We start from the raw sequence: 26,252 nt of genomic DNA on the forward strand, positions 1-26,252 counted from the left end.
CTTCTCATCTCAACCACAGTTTCTCGCCTTTTGGCCTGCCCCAAAGCCTTCATACTGGGTGACTGCTTGTCTCAGGCTCAGCCCTTAGACATCTGTTCCCACATGATGACTAACAGAAAAGCTTGCCCCCATTCACCCCATGGTCCCTGGACCTTTGGATGTCAATCCACTGGCCAGTCTATGCCATTATTGGTCCTCACAGAACCTCTGGGATGCCAGAGTTTAGTCAGTTGGGTCTTTTCTACTTCATTCTTTTCTCTCTCACTTAACTCTGTTGCCAGGACCTCATCCATCTCTTGTGCCTGTGGCAGATATCCTCCTCTTCTGAGCCCAGTGACACCATTTACCTGCAACTTCCTGTCCCTCTTGCCTGACTGGTCTCCAGCTGACCAGGGGAGAGTTGGGCTGAGGCTGAGGCCCAGGGCCCCTGAGTACCCCAACTTGCTATGGGAGTCCACAGGGGGCACATGAGCTGGGGCTCTCCAGGTGGCTGGTGGCACATGGGCCAAAGGTGGCTCATGGCCCTGAGCCCCACCCTGGGATGACAGGCAGGCCAGGATCTATTGCAATGGGATGTGGGGACCAACAGGCTTTTGGGGGTCCCAATCCCTGCTAGCTGCCTAGTGGAAGAGGTGGCAGATATAACATGATTCCATTTTGGATTGCAATCCATTTTTAATCAGCCACATGCCTACCAGCCATCTTTGCTAGGATTGGGAAAAAAATGTGACCAGGTGGCCAGGCACAAGAGGGTGATCACATAGCCAAGTGCCATCTCGACTAGTGTCAAAGATAAAGAGGTAATATGGCCTCATTGTCATAGGCAATCTTTACTAAGGGCAGCAAAAAGTCACTTCCTGTCCATGGCTCAAGCATGGGCAGAGGCAGCACACATGTGCATGGTCCCTTCTTCTGTTCTGCTGCCTTTTGGAACACCAGTTATCTCTAAAAAAATGTACATACCTTTTAAACCAAATCTGTAATTTTGCTAGAACTCAAAGTTATGAGCCTTGATACCCATTACCTGCTTTTCTACAATTTGGATGTAAATACTGATTAACAATACTAATGTATCTAAAACTTCTATTTCCTTTTATAAAATAAGAATACAGCTTGAGTTTTCCCTACATGTCCAATTACTAAGACTATGGGCACAAAAATTCCAAATAAGTTCATAAATTTTAACTTATGTTCCTAGTTTAAACTTGTCTCAACAGGTTTACAAAAATGTCTCTCCTTATCTAAGGTCTATTCAAGCTAACAAAGACCAATTTATGCCTAACCTCACTTTTACTTACATATTGGTAATCTTTAAAGGGGCTGAGGAGAGTTCCCAATCCCCTTAGAAGTATTGCTGAAAAAAAAAATTTAACACCCAAAAAGAAACAGGCCTTCCCAATGGGCCCAGCTGCAACAGAAGGCTACACTCCAAGTCCATGTCTTGGCATCTGCTGTGAGGTTACTGCTCCTGCCCCAAGGGGAACAAGGGAATTCGACCATGAGGCTCCATTCTGCTGGAGCTCAGGCTGTTGTTGACCTTGTCACAAGACCCCTGATCAAGACTACCACAGAGCCGATATCTGATGCAAAACATACAGCAGTTTATTGATAACAAGCAAGCCAGTGCTGTGGATATCGCTCTATATAAATAAAACACTGATGGCCAGTGACCAGACAGGAAGTATAGGCAGGACAAAGAGAGAGGAGAATTGGGGAAACAGGAAGAAGGAGGGAGAGACACTGCAGCCACCGCCAGCAAGCAGCATGTAAAGACGCCAGTAAGCCACCAGCCATGTGGCAAGGTATAGATTTATAAAAATGGGTTAATTTAAGATAAAAGAACAGTTAGCAAGAAGCCTGCTATGGCCATACTCTTATAAGTAATATAAGAGTCTGAGTGATTATTTTATACGTGGATTGTGGGACTGTGGGGCTTGGTGGAACCTGGAGAGAAGCCCTCCAGCTACAAGCCAGGGTCGGTGTCCAACACTCTGACACAGAGGGTGGAGGAGGACAACCCTGAGTTCTCAGGGTGAGGGCTTTTTAAAGGGAAAAACCAAAAGCACAGTGGTACAAGCCTTAGCATCATATGATTGGGTAAGGGTGTGTAACCTTTGAATTTACTGGTTGGAGGTTACAGTTATCATTTTAAGGCAGGCCTGGACAAGTCCCAGGCTCTGTCCTTGAATTGCCATGGAAGCTGGCTGGCCTCGCATGTTCACATTGACCTATGCACATAGCCCTAAGTTGGTGAGGGGTCCCAGACAGTAGACAACTGGCTGAACCTTGAGCAGTCAGAGTACAAGTACATGCAGAAAGGAAGCTACTACAAGGACTATGTCTTTTGTTCATGGCCTTCCCAGAAACTGCTTGCTCCAGGCTCAGGAAACTGAAATTGAGGTCTGATTTCTGCGAGAAGACTGAGCAACCTGCTTATGGCATCTGCTTGGTCCTTTCAAGCCCAAGTGAACTCTGCCAAGAGCCTGCAACAAATGGCCTGAGGCCACTAGTCACGGTATTGCCTTGACACTCAGCCACCCAAGAGGCCATACCTGTCTGCCAATAGCCTGGACCCTGAAGATCAGAATGCCTTGTGTGAGCTTATCCTTAATGCCACTCCAAAGAGGTCCAGCCTCACCAACACTGGAATCTGACTCTCCAGGCATTTGAACTCCTAAGCCTGACAGACTTAGGAGTTCAAATGCCTGGACTGACAGAGGACTGACAGAGCCTAGACTTGATAACTCCACTCCTAGCCTGGGGTGGTGTTGCAGTTAGCTATAAGTCCATTGACCTTCTGCTGGACTCAGGAGTTTCCCACTATTTAACCTCTTCCTCAGGTCCTTTGCCAAATCCTGTCACAGAGGTGAATGGGCCACCCTCCTTCTCATTTAAAAGAAATTGGGACTGCCTATGTAGCTGGAAAACTGTCTCAGTTTTGTTCACTTACTCATCCTACTTAGATATGATGGTGTTTGATGACCAAGGTTTGCCAATCTTATGGCTCTCCCCAACCCCATTGAGACTACAAGCACCTTGGTAGTTCATTAATAAGTTTCCTATCAAAAGTACAGGTAGGTATGTATAATTCACAGACTCTGTGGTACAGGATAAAATTTGTTTCAGATGTAACTTCAGAGGTTCAAAATTTTAACTTTGATAAATGAAGCTTTAATAAACTGATAGAGCACTGATGACAGTTTTTAGAAGTCCTTAAATTTCTATGGATTTTCATTGAGAGCCGCTGGTAGTGAAAGTTCATGAGAGTATACAGCAGTGACAACTAGTGTTCAGAAGGTCAACCTATCAGTACTAAGGGTTCTGTTAGAGGAAACCATCATGCAAGGCGTTAAGGAATTACTGCCTTTTGAATGAACTGGCTGTCACTTGTTGTGAACTTCTTGTGTAATAACAGCTATGATTCTCCCCATTTACCATCCATTTCCATGTTATGTGTACATGTACTCTCACGATTGCATCTCAATCTTGGGCACAACTTTTCCTATACATTTGGGGTAATTGGCAACTGTCCACAGCTGTGTTTATTTTTCATTAACATATATCTGTCCAGGGCCATTCTCCAGACAAAAGTATTTCAGCAAAGATACCTTTTTCCAAGGACAAAACTGCACATAGATAAACATTAGCTCATCTCACTGACAGATAGAGAAAAGAACCACTAACAATTAAATCCTCAACCCCTTAACTTCACCCCAGGTTATTTACACAAGACCCTAATTTAAGAGATTTACTGCTCATGTTTCTGGGATGATGTTTTAGCCAATTTTTAGTTACTGAGTTAAGGCAGTTACTTCCCACTGACCCAAGGAGATTGCCTCCAGGCCAGGCAGGCAATAGGTGCTAAGCTTCTTTCTTGTGCAAATTAAGTTTTTATTCCTCCTCAGCCAGGTGCTATTCCTAGATTTTCTCCTCAGCAATTACTCTGAGTGAAAGTGCTTTTACTAACTAAATACTACATGCTCTGACAGAGGTTGCTTAGCCACCTAACATATGTTTCTCTCCCTATCAGAAAGCAGCTGCAGCCCGGATGAGTGGGGAAAGCAGTGCCAAAGACAGTTTACTTTCTTGTGACTTATTGACCACTAACATTTTACCTAGCCATTTCTAGATTATAGTTTGAGCACATACATTCCCTAATTGATCTTAGGCTTTAGTTGACTCTACCAGAGAACTCCCGTTTAGTCACTCCCCTTTTGGGTTGTAATTGAAAGCTGACAATTAATTGTTTTATATGTGGATCCTTATCACCTCTCTCTGAGACCCTGAAAACTTCAAGCCTCACATTGCTTTACCAAAGAATTACTGTGTGGGTATATATACTGATTCTCTGAGAGCACTGAGAGAAGAGGATTGATGGAGAAGAACAAAGGTGAGGACAGAGAGGGAAAGAACTAGGGAGAATGAGAGAACAGCAGAAGGGACTGAGAGCAGGAGGGACCGAGAGGAGCTAAGTAAGAGAGCAGAAAAGGAACTGTGTAGATAGAATCACCATAGAAGAATAAAGTGAAGCCAGGCAGTGGTGGCACACGCCTTTAATCCCAGCACTCGGGAGGCAGAGGCAGGCGGATCTCTGTGAGTTCAAGGCCAGCCTGGGCTACCAAGTGAGTTCCAGGAAAAGGCGCAAAGCTACACAGAGAAACCCTGTCTCGAAAAACCAAAAATAAAATAAAATAAAATAAAGAATAAAGTGAATGGACTAAAGAACTCAGTGTACTTAGATTCATTGAATATCCATCAGATTAGAATCCTCAGCTGGTTGGTAGACCCTTGCGGACCATGGGAGCAAACAATATAGGCTGGACCTAATATTGTTTGTGTTAGATTTTACCAGTCCCAGCTTTTAGATACAGGTTAGCATTGGAGATGATAGGGAAGCCTCCCTCTGCCTTTTTCACTTACTCAACCACTTCCATTCAGTAAATTTCCTCTAGTTGTAGATTTAAAGATGTGTTTCGTTGGGCTGAAACCATGCCCTAAAAAATGTTCATGCCTTTTACCCCAAAGCCATAGCTGTTGCTATGACACCAAGATATAAATCTGTTTCAGTTGTTTTACAGATACTTACAGGTCCCTGCACAAATCCACCCCTCCTACCAGACTCATGCCAAGGCCAGATCCTCAAAGAACCTCCAGATATACCACCAGCCAGTGCACCACTCGAGGACACCATTCAGGTAAATATTGGCAGGTTAACTTCACCCATATGCCCACTCATAAAAACTCCATTATCTCCTAACTTGTTGACACTTTTAGAGTAGAAATGAAGGTATTTCCTGTCACCAGAGAAACAGCAGATGTGATGACACTTGTACTTCTGATTTGGCATGCCACTTCCCCAAGCTCCTGGAACATCACTACTGATACCACCACTCCAGACTCAAGGATATATCTGCTCTTTCATCGGCTCATCCACCCTGCCTCTTCTGTACAACCAAGGCACTTCTCTATCCCATTCTTTCTGGCAATTGTCACTTTTCCCGTGACTAGCCCCACTCAAGAGGCCAATGATTACAATCTATTTTTTCCTAGCAACCTGCATTCTCAGCTTCCTCAAAGGGTCTCCAGGATGTCAGCTAAATAAATGTTTCTTCACTCACAGCTTCCACCGTGCATGACTACCAACTTCACCTTCCCCACTTTGTCCCCAAATCAGAAAGACGTAGTCATGAGAATTTGGTGCCCTCAATGCCCCCCCCCCCCCCCGCCTCCACTTGCTATCCATAACTCACCTTTTTATAATAATCAAAAACAGAGGAATGTTGGCATTCAGGCCCACCCCTTGGGGACCTGCCTAGTGTCCTGACGTCATCTTATATAAAGTCCCCTTTAAGAGGAAAAAACCCTTCCCCTCTTTCTTCTTCCTCTCTCCCTCTCTTCATGAGGTTAGGTGCACCTTCACTTTCCTTTTCTCTCTCTTTCCCTCTCTATTCCTTTTTTTGTCTTCCATCTCCCCTCCCCCTTTAATAATAAAACTTCCATGTGGATACCATCCTTGCATGTTGTGAGTAACTTTCTACCATGCCCCTTGGCTGCCACCTGCATGTCCTGTCTCCTTGGCTCAAAACCACCAAGGCCTCTAGCTCGCTGTTTCACAACAGGGGGCTCTCCTTGTACCATTCAGTCTGTAATGGTGCTGAGCCAGGCTATGCTTCCTCCTGGGCCCCCAGGGTGTACTGCCCTGGGACTGCCTGTGTCTTCTTGTCTCTCTTAGTCCATCATGGCACTGAGCAGAGCCATGCTTCCTCCTCGACTCCATGGGCAGAATGCTCTAAGCCTGCTGTGGGTCTCCTTAACCTCCTCAGTCCATAATGGCGCTGAGCATTGCCATACCTCCTCCTTGCTTCTCAGGGAGGACTGCTCTGGGACAGTAATTGGTTCTCCTTTTCCAACCCAGTCCACAATGGTGCTGAGCAGGACCATGTTTCCTCCTCAGCACACAGGACAGACTGCCCCGGGGCTGTGTGTAGGTCTCATTGTCCCATTCTGTAAGCAATGGCATTCAGTAGGGTCATTCTTCCTCCTTGGCTCCCAAAGAGGACTACCCTGGGCCTTCATGCATACTTGTCCTGCTCAGTCTGTCATGGTGCTCAGCAGGGTCATGCTTCCTCCTTGGCTCCTGGAGGAAGACTACCCTGGGAATACAACTGGGTTTCCTTATCCCACTCTATCCATAAGGCTGCTCAGCTGAGCAATGATTCCTGCTTGCCTCCCAGGGCGTACTGCTCTGGGCTTATGTGAGGGTCTCCTAGTCCTGCTCATTCTGTCATGGCACTGGGCACGACCATGGTTTCTCCTCTGCACACAGAACAAAATACCCTGAGCCTGTAAGTGGGTCTCCTTGTCCCACTCCATCCTTAATGGCTCTCAACAGGGCCATGATTCCCCCTTGTCTCCTGGGGCAAAATGCCCCAGGCTTCCATGTGAGTCTGCTTGTCCTGTTCAGTTGGTCATAGCACTGGGCAGGACCTTATTTCCTCTTTGGAACTTGGGTGAACTGCCCTGGTCCTGGGTGTGGGTCTGCTTGTTCCTGTCAACCCATAATGGTGCTGAGCAGAGCAATACTGTCTTCTCTTTTCCTGGGGATGACTGCCAAAGGCCTGTGTCCATAATGGCACTGAGCAGGGTCATGCTTCCTCCTTGGCTAGCAGGGTGGACTGTCGCAAACCTGCTAATGGTCTCCTTGACTTTCTCAATTCCTTATGGTGCTGAACAGGGCCATGCTTCCTCCTCAGCTCCAGGCCTGCATGTGGGACTCTTTGTCCCCCACAGTCCATAATGGTACTCAGCAAGGCCATGCTTCCTCTTCGGCTCCCAGGAAGAATTGTTCCTTGCCTGTGTCCTTGTCCTGCTCAGTCCTTCATGGCACTGGGCAGAACCATTTTCCACCCCCTCGATACTGGAGTGGACTGTCCCAGGCATTCATATGTCTTCTTGTCCCTATAATGGTGCTCAGCAGGGCCATGCTTCCTTCTTTGCTCCTGGGGATGACTACCCCAGGTCTGTGTGTGGGTTTCCTTGTCTAGCTCACTCTGTCATGGCACTTGGCAAGATCATGTTTCCCTCTGGTGCCCCGGGGTGGATGGGTGGGGTGGGTGGGGTGGGTGGGGTGGGGACTCTCCTGGGCTTCCCTGTGTGCAGGTCTCCTTGTCCTGCTCAGTCCATAATGGCACTAAGTAGAGCTATGCTTCCTTCTTGGCTCCCAGGGCAGACCGCCCCAGGCGTGCCTGTGGGTCTCCTTGTCCCACTCAGTCCAGTCTGTCATGGCGCTGGGCAAGAACATGTTCTCTTCTTGCCACCTGGGGCAAACTGCATGACTCCGTGTGTGTGGGTCTCCTTGATCACCTTAGTGCATAATGGCCCTGATCAGGGAAAAGCTTCCTCCTTGGCTCCTGGGGCAGAATGCATGACCCTGTGTGTGTGTGTCTTCTTGTCTGTCTGTAATGGTGCTGAGCAGACACATGCTTCCTTCTCCCAGGGCAGACAATTTAAATAGACTTTTAATCCCTAGTGAAATAGAAGCAGTCATTAAAAGTCTTCCAATCCAAAATCTGAGATTTAGACGATTTACTTCCTAATTGTACCAGACTTTCAAAGAAGAGTTAACACCAATATTACTCAAATTATTCCAAATTTAAACAGTAGGAACATTGCAAACTTCATTTTATGTGGCCACAATTCCCTTAAACACAAATCACATAAAGACCCAACAAAGAAAGAGCATTGCAGACCCATTTCCCTTATGACCACAGATGGAAAATTACTCAATAATATACTAGCAAACCAAATCCAGAACATATGAAAAAAGATCATCCACCATAATCAAGTAGGCTGGATCCAAGAGAGGCAGGGAAGTTTCAACATACATAAATCGATAAAGGTAATATACTATATAAACAAATTGAAGGAAATAAACCACATGATCATCTAATTAGACACAGAAAATGCCTTTGAATCCTCTTCATAATAAAAGTGAGACTAGTATATAAACAAGATACCTCAATATAATAAAGACAGTTTACAGCAAGCCTAATAGCCAACATCCACTGAAATTGGAAGAAACTGAAAGTAATTCCAGAAAAAACGTAGGAAAAAGACATAAATGCATACGTTCTTCATATGTATTTAATATAGTACTTGAAGTCTTTTTTAGAGCAATAATACAACTGAGGGAGTTCAAGGGGATACAAATTGGAAAAAAAGAAGTCAAGGTATCTTTACTTGCAAATGACATGATAGTATACATAAATGACTCAAAATTCTACTGGGAAGCTCCTAGAGCTAATAATACTTTAAGCAATATAGATGGATACAAAATTAACTAACAAAAATCAGTAGCCTTCCTGTATAAAAATGAGAAACAGACTGAGAAACAAATCAAGGAAACAGCACCTTTTACAATAGCCTCAAATAATATAAAATATCTTGGGGTACCTTGTTGTGCCCAGATCATGACTCCCAGAAAGACCACTGAGGACGAGTGTACCAGAATGCAAAAGCAAGGTTTATTTCTGTTACAAGTTGTGACAGGGAACTCAACTCAAGCACTCACTGGCCGCAGCACAGTGAGGCAGGGAGGAGTTACTCTTTCTTGGGGAAGTTAGTTTTTCTAGGCAAAAACCACAAAATTTCTTAGAGGGGAGGGGCTTAGTATGAGTCCATCCTTGATTGGGCCAGTTTTTTTCTGGGCCTGGACATTGTCTTATTTTACCTTATCTGTTTGCCCTTTCAGGAGTTTTACAACCCATCTCTGGGGTCTGGTCATGTTATCTCCAGAGAGGGGCATCTCGTGGTTAATTGGTCACCACCAGACATCCTGTCTTTGTTCTTTTGAAAATACCTGACTTCACCCTCTCCAGGAAAGGGGAACTGACTCAGTTCTGTTTGTTTTTAAGGTATCTCTTCCCTCTGCTCTTTTGGGTTTCTGGGGGAACTGTGTCTGGGCCTTTGGTGGGGGTCTTTCAACCTCTATCCATGAAACTGAACCACTTACATGCTAAAAACTTTAAGGCACTGAAGAAAAAAGTTGAAGAGTATATCAGAAGACGGAAATATTTCCTATACACATGGAGCAGTAGAATTAGTATATTAAAACTTGCCATCCTACCAAAAATCAATCTACAGATTCAATGCAATCCCTATATAATTCCAACACAATTCTTCACAAATCTTTAAAGAAAGTTTTCAGCTTCACATGGAAACACACACACACACACACACACACACACACACATACACACACACACACACACACCACACACACACACACACACACACACACACACACACACACACACCATCAGGGTGGCTAAAAAAAATCCTGAATTAAAAAAAAAAAACTGGAGGTATCATCATCCTTGATTTCAAGTTGTACTGCAGAGCTATAGTAATAAAAACAACATGGTATTGACATAAAAACAGACATGTTGTTCATGTGAATAAAAATGAAGACCTAGACATAAATTTAAACATCTATGGAAATCTGATTACTGATGAAGGTGCCTGAAATATACACTGGATAAAAAGAAATCATGCTCAACAAATGGTGTTGGTCAAATTGGATGGCTGCATGTATAAGAATCCAATTAGACCAATTATGTATGGCCTTGCAGAAAACTCATCTCCAAGATTTACATAAAAAACACTGAACCTGATAAAAGAGAAAGCATGGCATATTCTTGAACTCATTGGCACAGGAGAAGACTTCCTGACCAGAACACTCATACAGACACTAAGATCAACAATTAACAAACAGGGCCTTATGGAACTGAGAAGCTTCTGCATGCCAAAGGACATCATCATTTGGACAAATCAGCAGCCTCCAGAATGGAAACCAACTATACAGCCAATAGACAGCTAATATTCAAAATAAATAAAGAATGCAAAATACTAGGTATCAAGAAAACAAACAATCCAATTAAAAATGGCATACAGATCTAAAAGAATCCTCAACAGAGGAATCTCAAATGGCTAAGAAACAATTAAGAAAATGATCAACATCCTTAGCCACCAGGGAAAATGTAAATCCAATCTACTTTGAAGTTTCATTTTACATCATTCAAAATGGCTAAGGTCACTAAAACATGCAATAGGTAATGCTGTTGAGGATGTGGAGTTAGATTAACACTCATCCATTTCTGGTTGGAAAGCAAATTTGTACAGCCACTATGTAAATCAGTGTTGTAGTGCTTCAGGAAGAAATGAATCTATCTACCTAAAGATCGAGATACACCACTTTTGGACATATATCCAAAAGATTCTTCATACTACTACAGAGACACATGTTCATTGCTGCCTTATTTATAATACTCAGAATTGGAAACCTAGATGTCCCTCAAAAGAAGAAGGGATAAAGGAAATGTGGTTCATTAGACAATGGAATATATATTACTTCACCAGTAAAAAAAAAATGAAATTATAAAATTATCAGCTACTCCGGGCGGTGGTGGCACACGCCTTTAATCCCAGCACTTGGGAGGCAGAGCCAGGCGGATCTCTGTGAGTTCGAGGCCAGCCTGGGCTACCAAGTGAGCTCCAGGAAAGGCGCAAAGCTACACAGAGAAAGTCTGTCTCGAAAAACCAAAAAAAAAAAAAAAAAAAAAATCAGGTACATGAATAGAATTAGAAAAAATCATCCTGAGTGAGGAAACCTAGATCCAGAAAGACAAATATAGTGTACATTCTTTTATAGATGTATATTTGTTAAGTCAGTGATAAGCAAGCTAAAATTTGTAGAGCGATAGAGGTTTATTACAGAGTAAGGTACTGAGAGGGGCAGGTTGATCTCCTTAGTTGAGGGAAATAGATTAGATAGTTATGGATAGATGGGGTGTGTGGACTTGAGTTGGAGCATCATTTGGGTAGACAGAGATCCACCTGGACATTTGTAGTCATCCAGGAAGGCTTGCAGTACCAGGATTGGGTTACATCTAACTGATTTTTTGGCCAAAATAGGTTCCCTGGGAGTCCCCAAACTACCCGTTCTGTTGCCAAGACTATAGATTACTCTCCACAAATTTATGGTGAAACCCCTTTGCTGAAGACAATACCTACACAACTCATTGAACACGAAGAAGTTGACATGATACCTCCATAGAGCCTGTGTTAAAGTCTTTGGTATACGAAGACACTCTGCCGTCTATCAAAGGAGAAACATAAACACCAAACCAACTACAAATCCATGGATATATAATTGTGTCCAGTTTGCAAGATATGCTAGTGCAGTGATGGTATAAAGTTTGTAGGAGCAACCAATAAATATTTGATTTGACTTAAGCCCCACTCCTTGAGATGGAACACACACTGGATACCGCTTGAGTCTCCAAGAATCTGAAATTAGATAGCCTAGGGACCTAGGGTAAAAAAACAAACAACAACAACAACAACAAAAAAAAAAAACAAAACAAAACAATACTCTTCTAAAAAAAAAGTAGCAATAAAATTACTCCCAATAACATTGTTCTATATACATAGATCAGTGTCTTGCTCAGCTATCATCAGAGAAGCTTCCTACTGTAGCAGATGGGAACAAATATAAAGACCCATAGCCAGCAAGTGTGCAAAGAATAAGAGACCTTGGAACACTCAGCCCTAAATGGGATGTTTCCATCAAATCCCTTGAGGCTCACAGAACCTTTTAGAAGAAGGTGCAAAAAGAGTCTAAGAGGCACAGGGGATGAAGGACTCCAAGAAAACAAAACTCTCTAAATTGACATGATTGATGCACATATGAACTTACAGAGACTAAAGCAGAATAGACAGGGCCTGTGTGGGTGTGCAAAAGATGGGGCCTTAGAGCTGAAAGGAAAAGTAGATACATGCTCCCATTCCTAATCCAGATGCAATCTCCAAAGCACAATTACTTGAAAATGAGTATTTAATTTCCTCCAAGGAAAATAACCTACTCTTAAGAATAGGCTGCATTCCCTGCAGTAGATGGCCAATAGAAAATGAACTAAGTGGCATCTTTGGACATTTCTTGTCAGAGCTTTTTCTTTAAAAAACAATTTTATCTTACTGTTTTTTCTTTTGTTTCTTCTGTCTTTTTACCTTACATATCCTTTGTGCATATATTATCACTTCAAATTTAGTGTCTTTATGGGATTCCTGTGTTTGTGAACCCATGGGTCTCTGTTTTTTTGGACCCTATTTTGCTTTCTTTTTCTTCTGTTTGTTTTGTCCAATTTCAATGTGATAGTTTTTTATTGATGTAACCAACCTTCTTATTAAATAAGAAACACAGAAACAATGGAAAAGAGAAAGCCGAGAGGTCAGAGCTCAGAGCCAAAATCTCACCCTTCCGCCTGCCTGCGGTGTCCCAGCCTCCCGAATGAGAGCCCTATTTCCTGTCCTGTTCGTCTATTTAAAGAGACAGAACAAGCCACAGCTATCTCACCTCACCAGTTCCTCAGCTGGTCCTGTTTCCTCAGACTGGAAGCTTCTGTGTCCTCATCCCAATAGCTCTCAGCTGAACTGTGTTGCTCCAAAGCCTGAAAGCTTAACCAGCCAAATGCTTCTAGTTTCTGGGTCTCACGCCCTATATATCTTTTTGCTTTATATCACCACTCCCTGGGATTAAAGGCTGGCTTTCTGGGATTAAAGGCATGTGCCACCACCGACACACTCTTGCTATGGCTCTAATAGCTCTGACCCCCGGGCAACTTTATTTATTAACATACAATCAAAATCACATTTCAGTGTAATTAGATTACCACCACAGTTTTTGTTTTATCTTATACTGTATTTGATTACTATCCTTTAGAAGCCTGCTTGTTTCCAGGAGGGGAGGTGGGGATGAACTGGAGTAGAGGGAGTGGACACCATTGTTGTATTTTAAAAACAGCATCAAGGAGTCACACCATGCAACAGGGCCCATATAGAAGGTTTATTGAGGGGAAGAGGAGAGAGAAAGGACAGAGAAGGGGGTCAGGGACCCATCCCTGGAGCTGAGGAAGGGAAAGAGAAAGGACATGGGAGGTGGGCAAGACCCGCCTTTTGATAAGGAAATGTAGGGAATGCGCACAGGAAGTGCTTTTAGTGGCTGTAGCTGATGTATATCCTGTCGGGACCCTAAGGGAAGGCCAGTACAGATGCTTAAATGCTAACAACCATAATCAGGATATATTATGTGAGAAAGAAATCTATTTTCAATAAAAGGAAAAGAAAAAAAATAAAGAAGAGTAAGCAACCATACCATGTAATGAAGAGCTGCATTGATATTTTGTTTGTGATCTAACAAATAAAGCTTGCCTGAAGATCAGAATACAGAGTATAGAGTTAAGCCACTTGTTAGCCATAGAGGCCAGGCAGTGGTGGCACACACCTTTAATCCCAGCACTTGAGAGGCAGAGGATCTCTGTGACTTCAAGGCCACCTGATGCAGTCTAAAGGAGAAACAGAGCCAGGCACTGGTGGCACACACCCTTGATCCCAGTACCTGTGACCTTACGCCTTTAATCCCAGCACTAGGATATTCCTGGAGACAGGAAGTGATATTGCTGGGTGGAGAAAGGAATATAAGGCATAAGGAGACAGGAGCTCACTCCCTTTTGTGTTTGAGGATTCCTAGAGGTAAGACATCTTTGGTGGCTGGCTACTCTGCTTCTCTGATCTTTCAGTTTTCACCCTGATATCTGATTCCTGGTTTTCATTATTAATACCAATTAGAATCTATGCTATGAAGATTCCCCAGTGGCATCCTCCAACCGTAAGAGCAGTGTTAAAGAAACAGAGATAAATTTCCCAACAGGAACAGCCCTGTATGATCTGTTATCTTTTTTATCACTGAAGTGGTTTAAACAGAAAGAAAATGGGCCGGTGGTGGTGGTGCGTGCCTTTAATCCCAGCACTCGGGAGGCAGAGCCAGGTGGATCTCTGTGAGTTTGAGGGCTGCCTGAGCTACAGAGTGACTTCCTTTCTACACAGAGAAACCCTGTAAAAAAAAAAAAAGAGAAAAAAGAAAGAAAATGGATAAGAAGAAAATAAGCCCCACCCCCAAATCCCTGGCACAGTTGTATGAGTGGACATAGAATGTAAAGGAGGGGTAAAATCAAGATCTTTGTATGTTCATCTCTGTGGTATAACTAAACAGGGTTCAGCATTTTCAAAGGAATATATTCACAATGTGAATGCCAGGCTTTCATTTACCCATGTATGGAAAAGGATGAAAAGAACAGCAGACCTTCTCTATCACTGTAATGGTGTGATTGGACAATAATGTGCATCTAGCAAACAAGAGGACCACAGAACATTTGTTGTCATAGTGTAATTCTAATCAGGATATAAATAACACAAAGATGAAGAACCCTGCTCCATGGCTGACTTGTTATTCTTGTATGGGAGGTATGAATGGGACAAACAGGAATATTCTATCACTGTTATCATGTGTATATTGGTATTTAATGTATATGTGTATGGCAGTCAGACAGGTGCTGTGATCAAGGTAATTATGAGTAAGTGGAAAGGCACCTAGCCATGTTCTCCTCTGCCTGGCTTAGCATGCCTGCCTCTCTGCTACTTGAGGAAAGCCAAGGGTGACTTTGATACAGGCAATGCACACCCCTTGTAAGTCCCTAAGAATTATTGTGCCACTCTACAAAATTCTCAGAGAATTGCAAGTGTGCTTTCAAGATAGTGTAATTTACAGTCACAGCGTTATAAACCATTTTACTTGCAATATACTGATTTGTTTTCCAAGGCATGAGGTGACCTGCTGGACACTGCTATAGTACTTAAATGGGAACCCAATTTTCCCAGCTTCCCCAAAGCCTGCAGTGTGTTTGTCCCATAATATATAACACTGCAAATTCTCAGAGCAGAAGCCCTAAATCTTCAGCCACTTGGAATTTTCTAGACTTATAGTCTAGCATAATTAAGTGGTTAATGTGAAACCTATTGAATAGCCCAAATCCAGTCCAGATTACAGTGATTAAAATTCATCATGACTGTGAAGATTTGTCATTTATAGATACAGAAAAAAGGGTAACAAAAGAACCCTTGCCATGATAGCATTATATTGACAGTTTCTGGTGCCCTGGCCAGGAAATCAGTGGCTGTGCGTTCCAAATGTTCTTACCTCTGGGATAAATCACTGAAGATGACTTGCAAGACACTGGCAGAATGACTAGAGAAGCAGGTATCATTTCTGCATGCTTCTCCTCTTCTGGGACAGAGGAGGTCTCCTGAATTCAAGGTTTTGTACCTAATATTGGCTAAAGCACCCAGTTCACCACAGATCTATCACTTTAGAGAGCTAAACATAAACTAAGTGGAAAAGACAAGTCAAAGTGGTCTTTACAGGTGTAAAGACCTTCATTTTCAATATGCTTGATATGGTTGTATTAAGAAAGGAGAGGAAATAACATGTATGGGGCAAAGAAGCCTTCAGTTGAGAAAGGATTCAGCAATGCTACTTTGGATATGTGTACGTTATGTGCTCTTAGAATTCTCCATCATACTGAAAAGAATACACTGTTATCTAACCCATATTGCTCTCTTAAACTTGGAGACACACATTCTGTATCTGCTAGGGGAACTTTTCAGAGTCTGACTCACAAGAGGCATTCTGCATCTGGTAGGGTGTGAGCTCTTCCAGTTTGTTCTCCTAAGGCAGACCATATTCATTCAGGAGAAGCTGCCTCTTCTGCAAATTCACTTCCCAGAGTGGTAATTTTCATTCCTTAGGTCTTCTCTTATTGAGAAGTCTTTGTTACAATGGCACCAGCATCACACTCACCTAGCTGGAAACACTTTCCTTGAGCACAATGAAAGTGCTGTGTAAACTGCTATTATTTGAGTTGGAGGCACTGAGGAATTTCTAATCGAGAGTGGTTCAGTCATTCAGCCTGTACCATGACAGTTGACATAGATTCCTAGCTGTCGTCAGAGTCCCTTCCACTGATTCTGCTAACCTTTCCTCTTCCTTGGGATCCAGAAACTGTTGAGTTAGTGTTTTTCATTGTTGGATTTACCTAAACCTTCATTATACAACTATGCTGAAATCCTCAGCTCTGTGATATTGCCATGTTCAATGATCTTACTAACAGCCAGGGGTCCTGGACTTGAAGTACTTGTGATTACAGATTATCAGTCATTACAAATTCCATGTCCAGTCTCTGGTAATCAGTCATGTCAAGATAGATATTTCTCTATTTTCAGTGTTTTCAGTAATTTGTCACTTCTGACAACCATTTTGAACTTGAGCAAAAATCAAAACATGAAATGATAACAAGGACGAGATAACCTTTTTGCTTTTCTACATTCTCTAATATTTTTCTTTTTAAGTGACTTTCATTTCATCTTCTCACAACACTGCCACCACAGCATACAGTTCTATTACATCTATCTTAATATGACATATTCAGCACAGCTCCAGGGATCTAATGGTAAGGGAATGAAGAAAAGACAAACATCTAGACACACAGAAAAGCTGGGATGGGATAGCCTTGTCTTTTAAATAGAGAAGCCATAAAACCCCAGAAGTTCATACAGTTGAACAGAGAGGCAGGGTTATTGCATATACCTAAATCAAGGAAGCAGGTTTAGTTAATCTTGATAGAAGTGATCTCTGTAGGGGAGCAGTTTTTAGACCTCACACATCTTAGAAGAGAAATCTATGGAGGACATTTTTTATATGCTATTAATCTCTGCACTCACACCTCCCTTGCAGAAGGCTTTGTCATTCCTCTGAGCTTCACCCCAACCAGGAATTGCTTGGGAGGCTTTGTCATTTTCCATTGGGTATGAGGCTATGGCATTATCTACATGGCCATGGTCATACTACCAGCACATATTGACTCAAGACTTCACTCACTCAGGGCTTCCTCTACTCTCCATATTATGCAACCAATACATATTAGAATGCAACCAATACATATTACATATGCAAAAAATTTTATACTGCCAATATATTTTCAGAAGAGTATGGGTTTAAAAAGTGAAACAATGGATATTGGGGGCCTATTGTTAATCTCAAAATTTCACAAGTTGAAGCATTTATCTAATTATTCTTTGTCAATAAAAACTCAGGAGTCAGATATTGGAGTAAGAACCAGTATGATCAGAGAAGCTTCAGAGAAGCAACCAATGACCTCTTCTGTCTATCCTTCCTTGATCTAAAAGGGGTCAAGAATCTTTCTAAGACCTACCATACTACTTCCTTTGTTTCTATATACGTCTTTGGTCCTCCAAACCTCTATGGCTCATTTTGGTCAGCTAGTAGCTAGCTCCACCCTCTGATTCAAAGTAAACTTTATTGGCAGTCTTGAGTATGTCAGAATGTGATCAAAATATACCACAACACCAAGTAGCTTTTATTCATTTGCATATTAATTCTACAAACATTTAATTGATTGATATTGGTACTTCACATTCATAGTCCATTTAAGAAATTTAAACTGTAAGTAAGGAGTTAAACAACAAAGAATTCAGTGATTCCATTATAACAAATTAAGAAATTTGAGAAATAAAATCAGCAAGATATAAGACCCTTCATATTGTTCTGGAGAAATACCTGCAGCTGTTTGAATAAGGAATTTCCCTCATAGGATCATGTGTTTGAACACTTGCTTCCCAGTTGGTGACACTATTTGGATAGATTATAGAACCTTTAGGAGGTAGAGTCTTGTTGGAGGAAGTATGTGGTAGTTTGGCTAAGAATGGCACCCATAGTTTATACATTTGAATGCTTAGGGCAGCATTTCTCAACCTGTGAGTCACAACTCCTTTGGGGTTGAATGACCCTTTCAGAGGGGTAACCTAGGACCATTGGAAAACACAAAAATTCTTATATTATGATTCATAACAGTAGGAAAATTACAGTTATAAAGTAGCAAGAAAATAATTTTATGGTTTGGGGTCACCACAACATGAGGAATTTTATTAAAGGGTCATGGAATTGGGAAGCCTTTCTGGGTTAGGTGTGGCCTTATTGTGAAATGTGTGGCTTTGCTGGAGGAAATGTGTCACTGAGAGTGAGCTTTGAGGTTTCAAAGCCCACACCAGGCCCAGTGCTGCCTGTGTATTTGGATATAGAACTCTCAAATACTTCTCCAGAACCATGTCTGTCTGAATTATACCATAGTTCCCACCATAGTGATAATGGACTAAGCCTCTCAAACTGTAGGCAAGTCCCAATTAAATGCTTCTGTGGTCATGGTATCTCTTCAGAGCAAGAGAGCACTAAGTCAAGACAAAGTACAACATTCCAGTAGACTTTGACGTTTTATTGCCTCCCCACACATGCTTATCTTTTTCTCTTTGCTTTCTGTGTGTGGAGAAATATGTGATCAACCAGATTTCTGCTGCTGCTGCTGTGCCTTCTCAGCCATTATGGATTCTATCCCCCTGGAAGTATAAGATAAATTAAACCTCTCCCTCCTCTTAGTAGCTTATCAGAATACTTTGTCACAGCAACAGAAAAGTAACTAGTGCAATAAAAAGTTCAGTGCTTCTTTGAGAAATAAAGCTAAGAACTTAACAAAATATAAGACCTTTGATATCTTATTGGGAAATCACCAAAACATTTTACAAATATGAGCAATGAGTCTAATGTTTTAAGCTAGAGATACAGATCAGTGTGGTTAACTACTTACCTAGTATGTTTCAGGACCTAGGTTTGATTCTTAGCACTGACAAAATGGATTTTTTTTTTACATTATTCTTTCAAGCACCTTGAGAAATTTATAGTATTGTCTATGGCTTAGAATTAAGAAATGTCACCTACCTGCCATCAGCTATAATGCAAAACATTAAATTTTAACTTCTAAAATTAAGCAATTCGATGCATTTTGAAGTTTGTACTGTTGTGATGATGAAATCTTACATTATTCTCTTCTTTCCCAGCACATGAATCATTCCATTGTCAGCAACAGCCACACTGAGTATGTTACCTACCCATTTGTTACCTAGTAGCCATCTGTTATTTTGGGTATTTCTAGGATATCATAGTGCATGTATTCAAATATCCCTTGCTCTATGGAACAGTAGTCTCAAGGGATAAGAACAGTGATGATACTAATTTGGATATGCTAAAGAAAAGTTGGAGTGCCTATAACAGAAAAGGTGGGAATTCACCACTAAATAAGGAAAGGAAAAAAGTTGTACATTGAAGTTTCTAACTTGAACAGTATAATAGGTAGATAGAAAGATTATATTCACTTGATTTCTAGTCTAAATATTTTATTATAATTGCTTTATGTATTATATATTGTTAACACTTTATTCTGCATCATTCATGAATTAATTATTATTATAGTTATCTACACAAAGAATAAAACATATACAACCTGGTACTATGAACAATCTCAGACATCCACTTAGTATCTTAGAATATAAACCTTGTAGTAGATATTCCAGGACAGAAGAGGGATAATACTGAAGCACTCTACTAACTTATGAATGCCAATATCCACATTAAAATATAATATGCATATCATAATAATATATTATTAAATATGATTATAATTATATTAAAGAGAAGTCTATGGTACTTGATGAAGATGTTTTTCTGACTTCATCCCAATGCAGAGTATAAGAATCCAGTCCAGGCTAGTGGAGGAATTTCTTCTACCAGGAGCAGTATGTTCACATTTCTTATATGATACATTATGTATAACTCTTGCCATCTGCCACAATGTTTTCTCTACTTAAACCTAAAGCTCATGTCAGTACCCTGAACATAAACATATTCAATCTCCTTTTACTGCTTTTTGGTAATATGGATCTCTTTTTCAGTAACCAATATTACTGAAAAGCAGTAAAAGGAGATCGAATATGTTAGAAAAAGCAACAAACTGATGCTTCAGAAATGCCAAATTTATGTTCAGTGTAGTGACATGAGCTTTAGAGAAAATATTGTGGCTAGTGACAAAAGCTATGCATAATTAATCAATCCTTGTCAGAGTATGATCTGGGTGATCATTGTCTCAGTTTTAGTTCTATAAGATGATAGAAGAAATTTGATACCAGCCATTGAAGGGTTCAATCTGGTTCTTAAAAAATAATCATTACTAGCATCTTCTATTCTTGGAATTCCAGGTTACTGCTAGTTTAGGGAAATTACTTTGCACCTTTAGCCCTCAGATAAGTTAGGGAATTTTTTTTTTCATGAATGAACATGCCTGTGCAAAGTCAAGCAGGATTCTGAACTAAAGAACATAGACATAAAATGAAAGTGGTAATGCTTTAATTTGCTTTGTCTGCACAAGGGAAAAAAATCAATGCTTTTTGGCAAAAGTAGCTTCTAAGTGCCTATAATAGAAGTATCTGTTAAATAAAAGCAATAATATAAAAAACAAACAAACAGACAAACAAAACAAAACAGAGAAATCTATGGCATTTGATAAAGACGTTATTCTTACTTCATCCCTATTCAGAGTGTAAGAATCCCGTCCAGGATACTTCAGGTTTCACAGATGAAGGAATTTCTTCTCTCAGAGAAGAATGTTCACATTTCTTATCCTCTCTTCATAAAACTGTTTCTAAAGATACAATTGAGGCAAGTGACACTGATGCATTGAGGCTCCCATCCAACATTCATACCTCTTTGTGTAACTAGGACTTTCTACATTAGGTAACATATTGAGAAGACCGGAGGGAGGTTAATATGAATTACTCTCATTGACAAGATTAATCTTGCATATGAGGAGAAACAAGACAAGGGGAACTCAGGCTGATTACCCCATTCCACTGACTTCTCAAATTTTAAGAGGTCTTGTCACTTTAAAATGACTAAATAAAACAGGCCCATACAATGCCCCATGGCCCATGTGAGTGGAACAACAGCTATATGCCCTCTTGGTACTCTGCAGCCTGGGCAAGAGGGCAAGTAGGCACCACTACTATGAACAGGTATGCAGTGGAGAAATGAGAGAGAAGGAGAAGTGGGGTTGTTCTTGTACTGTGGAGAAAAGCAGAACTGAAAATGTGAAGGTAGTAAGGGACAGGTTGATATGGATGGCCCATGCTGCCACATGAGGCTGTGTGATATCTGGGCCTGTACTACTGCTGAGGGCCATGGTGATGTCCGTGTCCAAGGAGTGGCTGAGGGCCATCTCTGTGTCCATGGCCCTATTTCAGCTGAGGTCTATGTTCAAATTTGTGGCCTGTGATACCATTGAATGCCATACAGAGGCCCATGGTCTGGCCTACCACCTGAGGACAGGTTGATGTCTGAGGGCCATGCTGCCACCTGAGCCATAGTAATCTGAGTGCCCTGTCCTGCCACTTGAGGTCATCGGGATGTCCAGGCCAGTGCTGTAGTCAAGGGCCATGTCTGTGTCCCAGCTGTAGCTGTGGTCTATGATGATGTCCCATGGCCCATGTTCAACCAAAGTCAGTGCAGATTTCTAGGGTCTGGTGTGGTATTGTGTTCCCCCAAATATTGTGCATGCTAATATACTTATCTGGGGTCAGAGACAGAGCAGCCACAATATTAAACATAAAGGATAGGCAGTGGTAGCACACGCGTTTAATCCTAACATTCCAGAGGCAGAAATCCATGTGTTCAAGGATATAGACAGGCATGGTGACTCATCATGACTTTAATCCAGAAAGCAAGCCTTTAATCCCAGGGAGTGGTGGTATATGGTGGTATTCTATTTGTACTGAAATGTGATTTTAATTGTATATTAATAAATAAAGTTGCCCGGGGGTCAGAGCTATTAGAGCTATAGCAAGAGCTTGGCTGCAGTGGCACATGCCTTTAATCCCAGCGCTTGGTAGACAGAGGTACTTGGAGGAGGTAAACGTTCAACTGTTAGGAATTGGAACATTATCTCAGGTGAAACAGAGTGCAAGATGGCTCGAATGTATAGGTCCAGAAGGACAGAGAGGAAAATTAAAACCATATGTGGCTAACAAAGCTATGAACCTGTGGGGTCGAGACTTGTTGCAACAATGGAATACTCAGATTAACATCCCTCAAATCTCAGAAACAAATCATAAACTAGCACATGTTTCTGAGAGAAATATTAGAAGATATTGTTCTAACGAGTGGTCACCAGCCATCCATATTATACAAGAACAGGGCATAACAACTGATGATCTTCCAAAGACACCAACAGCTCTAACTTTAAAATGGTTAACAGACAAGCCTGTATGGGTGCAGCAATGGCCTTTAACAACAGAGAAACTCCAGGCTTTAGAAGAGCTGGTAGAAGAACAGTTAAATGCTCATCATATTGAAGAATCAACCAGCCCTTGGAATTCTCCTGTATTTGTTATTAAAAAGAAATCTGGTAAATGGAGAATGGAAACAGACCTTAGAGCAATTAACAAAGTAATTCAGCCAATGGGCTCTCTACAATCTGGAATTCCTTTGCTTACTCTGTTACCAAAAGGATGGCCTCTCATAGTTATTGATTTAAAAGACTGTTTCTTTTCAATACACTTACAAGAAATAGACAGAGAAAGATTTGCTTTCACAGTGCCTACTTATAATAATTCTTAACCGGTTAAAAGATTTCAATGGAGGGTCCTCCCACAGGGAATGTTGAATAGCTCAACTCTGTGCCAATATTTTGTACAAGAGCCATTGGAAGTGATACGTAAAAAATTTCCTAAATCTATACTTTATCATTATATGGATGATATTTTACAAGATGACTTAAATGCAGATACTTTAGAAAGAATGTTTGAAGAAGTAAAGAAAATTTTGCCTTGCTGGGGATTACAAATTGCTCCTGAAAAGATACAAAGAGGAGATTCTATTAATTATTTAGGATATAAAATAGAGCTACAAAAAATTAGACCCCAAAAGGTGCAATTTAGGAGAGATAGACTACAGACTCTTAATGACTTTCAAAGATTATTTGGAGATATTTCTCATCTATGAACTATTGTTGGGGTAAAAAATGATGAACTGAATAATTTGTTCAAAACCTTAGAAGGTGACAAGGACTTAAATAGTCCAAGAGAATTATCACCTGAAGCTGAGAAAGAATTGGTCTTGGTAGAAAAGAAAGTACATGAAGGGTACGTGGATCATATTGATCCAAAGCTAGATTGCATTTTGTTTATTTTACCTTCTAGGCATTTGCCTACTGGAATATTAATTCAGAGGGAAGATATTGGATCGGAATGGATATTTTTACCAAATAAACCAAATAAAAAATTAAAAACTTATGTGGAAAAAATCTCTGACTTGATTTGGAAAGGAAAATTGAGACTTCGTCAATTAGCAGGCATAGACCCAGCAGAAATTGTAGTACCTTTAACAAAGGAGGACATTGAAAAATTATGGACAGAAAGTGAACCTTGGCAAAGAGCTTGCAGTTATATTTGGGAGAAATTAACAGCAAATATCCCAAAAGCTATAGAATTGATCTTATAAAGAGAGCTGATTGGATCTTGCCTCGAATTGTATGGGAAAAACCTATATATAGAGTTGGTACATTTTATAAAGATGCCAACAAACAAGGAAAGGCAGGCTACAAATCTGAAAATTTAAGTGGTTCAAAGTCCTTATATTTCGGTTCAAAAATCAGAATTGTATGCTATTCTGTTGGTGTTAATAGATTTTTCAGAACCTCTCAACATAGTAACTGACTCTCAGTATGCTGAAAGAGTGGTGTTACATATTGAGACTACATAATTTATCCCTGATGCTTCAGAATTAACTTCACTATTTATTCAATTACAAGATACAATCAGGAAAAGGAGTCATCCTTTATATATAACTCACATTTGATCCCATACTGGTCTGCCAGGCCCTCTAGCACAAGGCAATGATGAGATTGATAAATTATTGATAGGAAATGTGCTGGAGGCCTCAGAATTTCATAAAAAACATCATGTCTATAGTAAAGGTTTAAAAAAGGATTTTTCCATAACCTGGCAACAAGCCAAAGAAATAGTAAAGAATTGTCCTACTTGTTCTTTCTACAATCAAACGCCATTACCAGCAGAGTGTAACCCAAAGGATACTCAGAAGAATGAAATGTGGCAGATGGACATGTTTCACTTCGCAGAATTTGGAAAATTGAAATATGTACACCACACCATTGATACTTATTCAGGATTTCAATGGGCAACTGCTTTGAGTTCTGAAAAAGCTGATTCTGTAATCACTCATTTGCTAGAAGTTATGGCCATCATGGGTATACCTGCACAAATCAAAACTGACAATGCTCCATCACATGTCTCTGTTAAAATGAAACAGTTTTTTGCTTATTACAATATAAAGCATATTACAGGCATACCACATAATCCTACAGGTCAAGCAGTTATAGAATGATCAAACAGAACTCTAAAGGATATGCTAAATAAACAGAAAGGGGTAACAAAAACCCCCAGAAATAGACTGCATAATGGTCTATTAATTTTGAATTTTCTCAATGCCAATGAGAAAGGAACAACAGCTGCAGAGAGACATTGGATAATAGAAAAAAATTACAGAATTAAATCAGCCTATATACTTTAAGAATGTGCTGACCTCAGAATGGAAACCATGGTATGTATTACGTTGGGGACGAGGTTTTGCTTTTGTTTCTACAGGAGAAGATAAGCTGTGGGTACCATCAAAATTGATAAAGGTTTGATTTGAACAAGAGAGTCCTCTTTATTAGAGGAGGTGATAGTTCATCAACCAACATGAACATCCAATTTAAACTAACTTGTATCAGTAACACATGCCTTTTCATTTAATCAGAGAATAACTTGCTAAAAAAGGAACATCCCCAAAATTAGTCTTGGGGAAAGGTTTTTGTTTTTGTCTTTTAGGAGAATGAAGGTTAAGGAATCTGAAGAACACTGGACAAATGAGACCACTGAAGTAAAGGGACAAATCATCTATCCCAGGAAACAGAGTGAAACAGCGTATGGGTATATATTATCTAAAAAAATTTATGTCTTCCTAAATGTTTGTTTCTGCTTTTCTCTAAAGATTTAACACTATGGGTCTTCTAATAGTCCCAGTTCAATTAAAATTTAAAGCTGACTTTGGAGTTGGAGAATGGCTCTCTCCTTCTTTAAACTCAAGCATGTTGTTAAAAGGAAAATGCAAACTCCCTGTATCATGCCAGAATAAAAGAGCCATCTTCTGCTATGGGACATGACAATAACCAAATTAATAAAGGGACTATTCTATTACTAATCTCAACTCTTTGATTCCATTCTGATTCTTTAAACTTTTCTTAAAGTAAGAATTTTATATCAAAATTTACAAGATTAATATATATATATATATATATATATATATATATATATATATATATAAAACACACACACACCACACATTTTAAACTTTGTTAAGATACAAATGGTCATATAGAGTACTAATTCTAGAAAAAAGGCTTCAATTAGCTGCATATAGATGTCTTTGTGTTCTAGTCTCTTATCAGTTTTCTACAGGAAATCACGGCCAGGCCTAACATCAACTGAAGTCTCCAGAAAGAAGATGGGGCCTCACAACAACAACAATTCCACGTGGACAATAATAATATCACTAAGCTGACAAACATCATCTACAGATCAACTTTGAACTACAAAGTGCTCAGAGCAATTTTGAAATGACTAGCAGAGATGATCCAGTCTCAAAGACTACTTGAATAAGGAATTGAGATAAACCATGAACTTTGGCATTATACACAGACTGGATAATAATGAAGGATATAGTTACCTTTCCTAGAATTTGACAATTAACCTAAAATTTTTCTTTCAGGATAAAGATTACTTCGCCCATACCCAGCACGAAACAATTTTAAGAATATGACACCCACATTCCCAAAGAGGTGGTG

This window comes from Peromyscus leucopus, chromosome X (assembly GCF_004664715.2).
Source record: "Peromyscus leucopus breed LL Stock chromosome X, UCI_PerLeu_2.1, whole genome shotgun sequence".
NCBI lineage: Eukaryota > Metazoa > Chordata > Mammalia > Rodentia > Cricetidae > Peromyscus > Peromyscus leucopus.